Source organism: Vitis riparia, unplaced genomic scaffold, assembly GCF_004353265.1.
Source record: "Vitis riparia cultivar Riparia Gloire de Montpellier isolate 1030 unplaced genomic scaffold, EGFV_Vit.rip_1.0 scaffold730_pilon_pilon, whole genome shotgun sequence".
Lineage (NCBI taxonomy): Eukaryota > Viridiplantae > Streptophyta > Magnoliopsida > Vitales > Vitaceae > Vitis > Vitis riparia.
In genome coordinates, this window is record NW_023269755.1 from 123,702 (window position 1) to 131,856 (window position 8,155).

The 8,155-nt window shown below is 33.2% G+C and overlaps 1 pseudogene; it reads left to right on the forward strand.

The window, feature by feature from the left end:
• The first annotated feature begins 1,342 nt into the window (after positions 1–1,342).
• On the forward strand, positions 1,343–1,961 carry LOC117910401 (annotated as a pseudogene).
• The last annotated feature ends 6,194 nt before the right edge of the window (positions 1,962–8,155 follow it).

Here is an 8,155-nt window from a genome sequence, read left to right on the forward strand (position 1 = left end):
CTTTCCTATTTAGAGCCTAGAGCTCTCGACCCAGGGTCATTTTCCATCTTGACCCAGAGTCATTCTTTCCTATTTAGAGCCTAGAGCTCTCGACCCAGAGTCATTTTCCATTTTGACCCAGAGTCATTCTTTCCAATTAGAGCCCTGAGCTCATGACCCAGAGTCTTTTGTCTTATTTTTTGGCTCAGTGTCGTTCATCTTGTCCATGATCTAGAGTTATTCATCCATAACTTTGAGTCATCATTTTCATCTCCGTCCATATTTGCGCTACTCATCACATACTTTCTCTCTTTACTGCCATTCGCCCACGTAGAGTTGTTCCATCCTTATCGTTGAGACCCCATCTTTTGACCTTACCTCTTCATGTGCTAAGACAAAATCTCCGGTCCTTCTTCAATTCTTCGATATAGTTCACTTCATTCCGCTCATTACTCGTGTTTTAACTCACATTCTCTACACTCGTGATCTATACCGAAGAGGGGCATATTTGTAGACCCTCAATTTTGTCCCTTTAGCACATGTCTTTAAAATTCGTTTTCAATGCTCCACAATAGTTCCTTGGTGGCCCATGGCTACTCATACCACTTACCTTTTTCTGAGTCACCTCGGAGACTCTGGTTAAGGGATTGCCTAACTCCTTTATCGTGACCCTTGGCAGTTTTGATTTAGACTTAAGCTTCTCATTCCTTTTTAGGATAGTTCTTAGGCATGTTTAGGTCACTTAGACAATATCCCGATCACTTTAGGACACTTAGGTTCACCTTAGATCCGCTTAAACACTTCATTGAGGCTCAACTTTTTATACAATCTTCTTATTATTATTGTATGCATTTGATAATTATATTTATTTTGTTTGTTTATTTATTTATTTTTATCTATCTATTTTTCTTATACTTTTATTTTATTTTATTTTACTTATTTATTTGCGTACTTATTTAATAGAAAATTGCTTGAATCGTTCAGACTTTAAAGACACATACGATCCCCTTATTAAATCACAGAATTATATGATTCGATCTCTCCTTCTTTTGTTTGTTTCTTTTTAATCATCTCATATTTTATTATCAATCTCATAATTTTCATTAGTTCCTTCTCTTTTCTTCTTCTACTTTTTAATCTTATTTTATTTCATTTTGCATGAGGAGCACCATCTTGGGAAGTTGTTGAGGAAAAAAGAGAGGAGGCTAGAAAGAAGAACAAGGAGATAAAAGGATTTTTTGGGATAGAAAACTAGAAAGGATTCCAAGAAAGAACGCCTTCAAAGAGTTAGTGGGTTGCCCAAAAGTGAAGACGGTAAGCAAAGAAGGGCCTACAACTAAAGGCAAATTGAGTAATGGTGGACCTTTGAGCCTGTGAATTATGGGGGCTTACAAGTATGTTTCTGAATTATGGAGAAAGAAGCAGTCCGATGTTATGAGGTTTCTGCAGAGGGTCAGGTGTTGGGAGTATCGCCAACACCCTTCAATTGTTCGTGTTACAAGGCCCACACGACCTGACAAGGCTCGCCGTCTGGGGTATAAAGCAAAGCAGGGGTATGTTATCTATCGTGTTCGTGTTAGACGTGGTGGTCGGAAGAGGCCTGTTCCCAAGGGCATTGTTTATGGAAAGCCTACAAACCAGGGTGTCACCCAGCTGAAGTTCCAACGTAGCAAGAGGTCAGTTGCTGAAGACGTGCTGGCCGGAAATTAGGTGGTCTGAAAGTTCTCAACTCGTACTGGATAAATGAGGATTCTACATACAAATACTATGAGATAATCCTAGTTGATGCTGCCTATAACGCAATTCGAAATGATCCAAGGATCAACTGGATCTGCCAGCCTGTGCACAAACACAGGGAGCTTCGCGGTCTCACATCTGCAGGAAAGAAATACAAAGGACTCCGTGGAAAGGGTCACCGGCACCACAAAGCACGCCCTTTTCGCAGGGCCACTTGGAAAAGGAACAGCACGCACTCCCATTGATAACAGGAACATGCACTAGATTGAGAAGCACCACGACAGTCGCATAAGGAAAGCACAACACGCACAATTTTATTCTTTTAGGAAAAAGGTAGCACGCATCACCAGATTTTAGAGGAACATGCGACTGCATCCTTGGGAATCTTCAATGTGAACCACATATATGCACCTTCCTATACCACGTGCATCTTCGGAAAGGAAAGGAAATATTAGAGTGAGGCTGCCATATAAGAAAGGAGGACGCGGAGAGAAAAGGAGGATTTTTTTTAGGAGATCTCCAATGAGTCACCGTGTATGCACTTTCCCTATACATGTGCATTAAAAAAAAGGAAATAGGATTTTTAATGGAAGGAAGGTTCTGCCATATAGAAAGAAGGTGCCGCCATATAAAAAAAGAAGGAGAGAGAGCCACAGGGGGAGAAATATGATTTTTTTGGCTGAAATAGAGAAAGAAAAAGGAAATTTTTGATTCCAGAGGGAGGAAGGCAATTTTCCAGAGAGTACCCACACGGCTGCAAGTTGAAGAGGAACTCACCATAGCCGCACCACGCATTGAGAACCAGCCGCACCACTTCTTTGAAGGAAGATTCAACACATATCTCCACGTAAAGGAGATACATTCACACGGCTGTCATTTGGAGAAACAAGCAACCTACGCACCTAGCCGTTGGTAAGTTGATTTGTTTTCTACATTGGCTTGCTTTGAAAAATATATATATATATATAAAAATCTGGTTTCATTTCAGTTTAGATTATTATATTAGGTTGAATGGTTTATTGGGTCCAGCACGTTTTCATTTGAATAAAAAAAAAATGTTGCTTGTGGTTTAATTGTTTAAGTTATTGCATTGGGTGGAGCTTTGATGTCTTGTGATGTACCATTTTCGGATTATTATATGGGGTTGAGTGGGTTGATTTGTTTGAGCTCCAATACGTGTTTGCTTTAATATGGCAATTGTTTATTTATTTTTTCTTTATTCATCACGTTAAAGGTTAGTTTTAATGTATTATATTAAGTTCATAAAATATGATTTTAGATAGCTTCACATGAAAAATATATATATATTTTAATCTTCATTTGATATGGTTTTAATTCATCTAATTATTGATTGTTTATTTATTTATTTGTTACCAATTTAATGTTTTGTAATTTATTTAGTTATAAATAAAATTGATTCTATAGGATAGAGATTTAGTTTTAAAAATCATTTTTGTTAGTTTTTAATTTTACTTTAGGTTTATGCACTCTTATAAAATTTTAGTTCATTGAAATAATTGATCATATATATAAATTTATCTATTTATAAATAAAATTGATTTTATAGGTTAGGGATTTAGTTTTTAAAAAAATCGTTTTTATAAATTGATTCTATAGGTTAGAGATTTAGTTTTAAAAATCATTTTTGTTAGTTTTTAATTTTACCTTAGATTTAAGCACTCTTATAAAATTTTAGTTCATTAAAATAATTGATCATATATATATTTATCCAACTATAAATTAATTAATTAATTAATTATTATTGATTTATTATTCCATCTTGAAAATTATGATTTTTGTCTAATGTGGTTACAACTCATTTTCTTAGTTTGACAAATTAGTTTTTTTTAGTATTGGTTTGGGTAATTTTTGTTAATAATGGAAAAGTTAGGATTTTTTTTTTTAGAGTTTAGATAATTTGTGATGATAGTTAAAAATTTAGAATTTTGATTAGCATTATTTTTGTTCTCAATTAGGAAATTCATAATTTCTTTTAGTTTAGTTTTAATTTATCTTTTAGTTTAAATGTTATTAAAATTCAGTTTATTAGTTCAATTGCTTCCATGTCACTCTTTTCATATCTAAAGGTTGTTAAATTTAATTCATGATTCATCCTTTTAGTTTATTAGTTTTAGAATTTAAGTTGGTTAATTTATTTCATTCCGCGTGATATATTCATGTTTTAAAATAAAATAAAATAAAATAAATAAATAATTAATTAATTAATTATTTTAGTTTTGACTGATCCTGTGTTAGTTGATATTTTTTTAGAGTTTTAATTAATTTGGTTGGTTTCATATTGTTTAGTTTATGTTAAGATTTTTTTTATTCCATTTTTCCATTAATTCTATGCATTTCGAATTGTAGACAATTAGTTTAATCCATCCCCATGTTATCATTTTGTGTTTAAAAATAGTTCATTTTAGTTTTTGACTAATTTTATTTAGTTTGTGTTTGTTTTCTTTTATTCAATTGTTTAGTTAGCCGATCAAATTTATGACTCCAAATCGTTAATATTAGTTTATGTATCGTTTGTACTATTTTAAAGGTCACATAATATTTAGTGCTTGATTAAGTTTATCTTAAGATTAAATGTTGTTAAAGTTTCAGTGCTTGTAAGATCTAAGGTTTTGGTTTGTCACTTTGGTCATCCTTGTCAAAAATCAATTTTTAGAGGCTATCGAAAAATAGTGAAGATTGGCCTCCATTCCCACCACTTCAATTTTATCTGTTGTAAAAAATTCTACTTTGTGATTTGTTCTTTTTTTCTTTTGCTTGGTATTTTGATTCATACATTTTATTGTTTTTAAATTAACTTCTTTTATCTTTAAAACATAACAATATTCTCAAAATCTCATTTCCTTAAAAAACCATTTCAAAAATTCCTTTAGGATTCTTAGAATCAAAATCTCATTTTTTAAAATAATGTGCAACCATGTTTTGATCGGTTCACATCTTTCAAATAAAATTACAGTTTTAAACAAAACACGAATCAAAGCTTGTGGTCCCAAATAAATGGGATAATTCTAGGCTCAATTCGTGTATATCAATTGGGGAATTGGTGAAACCCCTACATAAGAAAATATTTTCAAAAATTATTTTTGTTGCCACTTTTGTCACTTGTTGAAATTATGTCTATTTTTCTTTAGGAATTGTATATAAGATGAGTGTGATAATTAGTGTTTTCATATACTTTGATAATTTTTGCTATGCCAATTAGATAACGAGCATGCTAGGATTTCTATATTTTATTATCTATTATCTAACCCTTCATGTCTTATGGAAGCGCATTGTAAGTCATCTATGTTATCCAGGTACGTCCCTTATCACCTACCTTCTAAATTTTTTGTAAACAATCATGTCATTGTGAAATATGCATATGTTTGATAATCCTTAGGTGCTTAGATGTATGCTAGATTCGCTATGATTAAATACATGTTGTGTGCGGTACTTCTATACTAACTTTGATGTCTTGTGATAGCACTTAAGAAGCAGTCCAGGTACGTACCCTAAATCTTCTTCATGATAGTGATTGGTTTTCCTGCTAAGCATGCTATTTTTCAAAATCACCTAGCCTACTTGGGTATCCATAACTAACCGATTAATTGCCACGTTTCCCTCAACTTAGTCAGTAGAGACCTTTTTAGGGCTTAGAGGGGTGCTACCTCCTAGAGGTACCTTCCCAATAAGTAACCTGATCCCCGGACCAAGACTCGGGTTTTTCAAAGACATGCTTTTTCCAAAATTATGGAGTCACATTTTAGGGTTTTTCTTTCTTGTTTTATTTTCCCTTTTAAATAAAAATAAAATAAGTGGCGACTCCAACTTTTTTCAAAAATTAATTTTTCACAAATAAAAAAGCGAGTCTCGCCGATCAAGTGGGGACGCACGTGAAAAATGCGGGTCCACAGGTCCATAGATGAAAACTTATGGCGGTAATAATCTCAAAGGCCCATAGATGAAAATCTATGGTGGTGATAGAAATAAAGTGCCTATAGATGATAATCCATGGTGGTGATAATCTAAAATGCTCATAGATATCAATCAATGGTGTTGATACTCTCAAGTTCCCATAGATGATAATCTATGTGGTGATAATCTCAAAGGCCCACAGACATCAAATATATGGTGGTGGAAACTCTCAAAGGACCATAAATAAAAATCTATGGTGGTGATAACCTAAATTGCTCATAGACATAAGATCTATAGTAGTGATACTCTTAGATTCCCATAAATGATAATCTATAGTGGTGATAATCTCAAAGGCAAGGTCCACAAGCATCAAATCTATGGTGATGAAAATCTCAAAGGCCAATAGATATCAAATCGATGGTGGTGATAATATCAATGCCCATATATGAAAACTTGTGGTGGTGAAAACTCTCAAAAGACCATAAATGAAATCTATGATGGTGATAATCTCAAATGCCCATAAATGACAATCTATGGTGATGAAAACTCTCAAAGGCCCATAGATGAAAACTGGTGATGGTGATAATCTCACAGGCTCATAGACATCAAATCTATGGTGTTGATAATCTCAAATGCCCACAGAAGACAATCTATGGGTGTAAAAATTGATCAAGTGCCATATATGATAATCTATAGTGGTGAAACTCTTAAAGAACGAGATATGCTCCAAATAAAACTGAAACGATAATGATCTCAAGACTAAGAATGTGTAACTATGGGTTCTAAATGCTTAATGGAAATCACTAACCGTAACTTCGAGTCAAACTATACAAGGGCAACTAACATAAATGGTGATTTGACTCTTAGGAAAGGATAATCTAAACAACCTCGAACAAAGGAGTAAGCCCCATATGTAATTAAAAAAAAATGATGTCACAAACAATCTCAAGGAAGGGGATGCCCCATCAACTCAAAAAGGTGAATAGCCTAAACAAACTTAAGGAAGATGAATGCTTTAAACAATCTAAAGAAATGGAAATGCTATAAACAAACTCAAGGAAGAAGATGACCTAAACAAACTCAAAGAAGAGGGATGCCTTAACAAACTCAGGTAAACTCTATTAAGGAAAATAGGATAATCAAATTGAACAGCTCGACAATGAGTAAAGATAATAGTTTACCTCACTAACTTAAGAGAACTCTACTAGAAACTAGGGTAAACGGATTATGAAAATGGAAACCATCATAAAAAATGGGCATAACTAGGATAATGACGCAAAAAATCTTAATGAGAAGGTGTATGTCATAGTATGTCATAGTGATCAACATGAGACACAAAATTTCAAAACATAAGATACTTTAGGATATGCTCAACAATCATATAATGAAAATTTCTAGCCTCAATCAATAAATGCTCAAAGAAGACCACACACCATGAAAACTATGTTGATGAGGTAAAATAGTGGACAAAATAATGTTGATTGGGAATCTAAGTCTAAAATGAAAGCAATACCAAACATGATATATTATCAAAATGAGCATTATCACAAATACATCAATAATCCAATAGGCCATGTCATCATGGAAGATGTTGAACCTAACGTCTAAAAGGAATGTGAAATCTTGACCAAAAAAACTAAAGACTGGTTTACATCCACCTCTTATAAAGAAAGCAAGATAAGGTCATGTACGATGGTGAATTAGGTAGGCTCAATATCGGTTAGGTACTAAAATGGTGGATGTAGGTATAATGGTGTCAAAATTGGGATATCTAGGTATGTAATATAGGTAAATGGATATCCAAACCAAACCAAGTATGCTAAGAAGTTTGAACCCAATGAGCCATCATCTCTATAATCCATCAAAATAGCAATCATAAACAGAAGATCAAGTCTTAATGTTGAAAAACCAACAATGTGGCTACGCCTTAGTGTGAATACATCCTCTCAAAATGGAAAAGCCTGGAATAAAACAATTCCAGAATCAATCCTGATGAGAGAAACATGACCCAAGATAGGTGAAATGAAAAATGATCATACCCCATGTAAGATAACCTTTGGAAAGTATATGTCTAGTATAAATTGTTATCTAAAAAATCCATCACTAATGAGTGGCTACGCCCTAGTATAAACTACTATCTCCAAATCAAGTCATCAATGAGAGGTGTATCACCCATCATACATCATGTGATCAAAATGAATCTTAATTCCTTAGAGTCTCCTCACATTGTAACATGAAAGGGGGGTGAATGAGTGATTTTAAAATTTTAAATAAATATTTGTAAATTATACCACTTTTCTTATCCCAATATGTTATAGGGATAGCCTAGATAATCAAATTGGATTTCACCCCAATTAAAAATCTAATTTTTATGGTTAATTGATATCCAAAGATTAAAAGTATATGTTCAACTATGTTAGGATAATAATAATCAATACTAGAATACCATAATGACCAATGTAGCAAACTCAACAGTAATTCCACAACAAATCAATAATTGGTTATAGGTATAATCACCACAAGATAA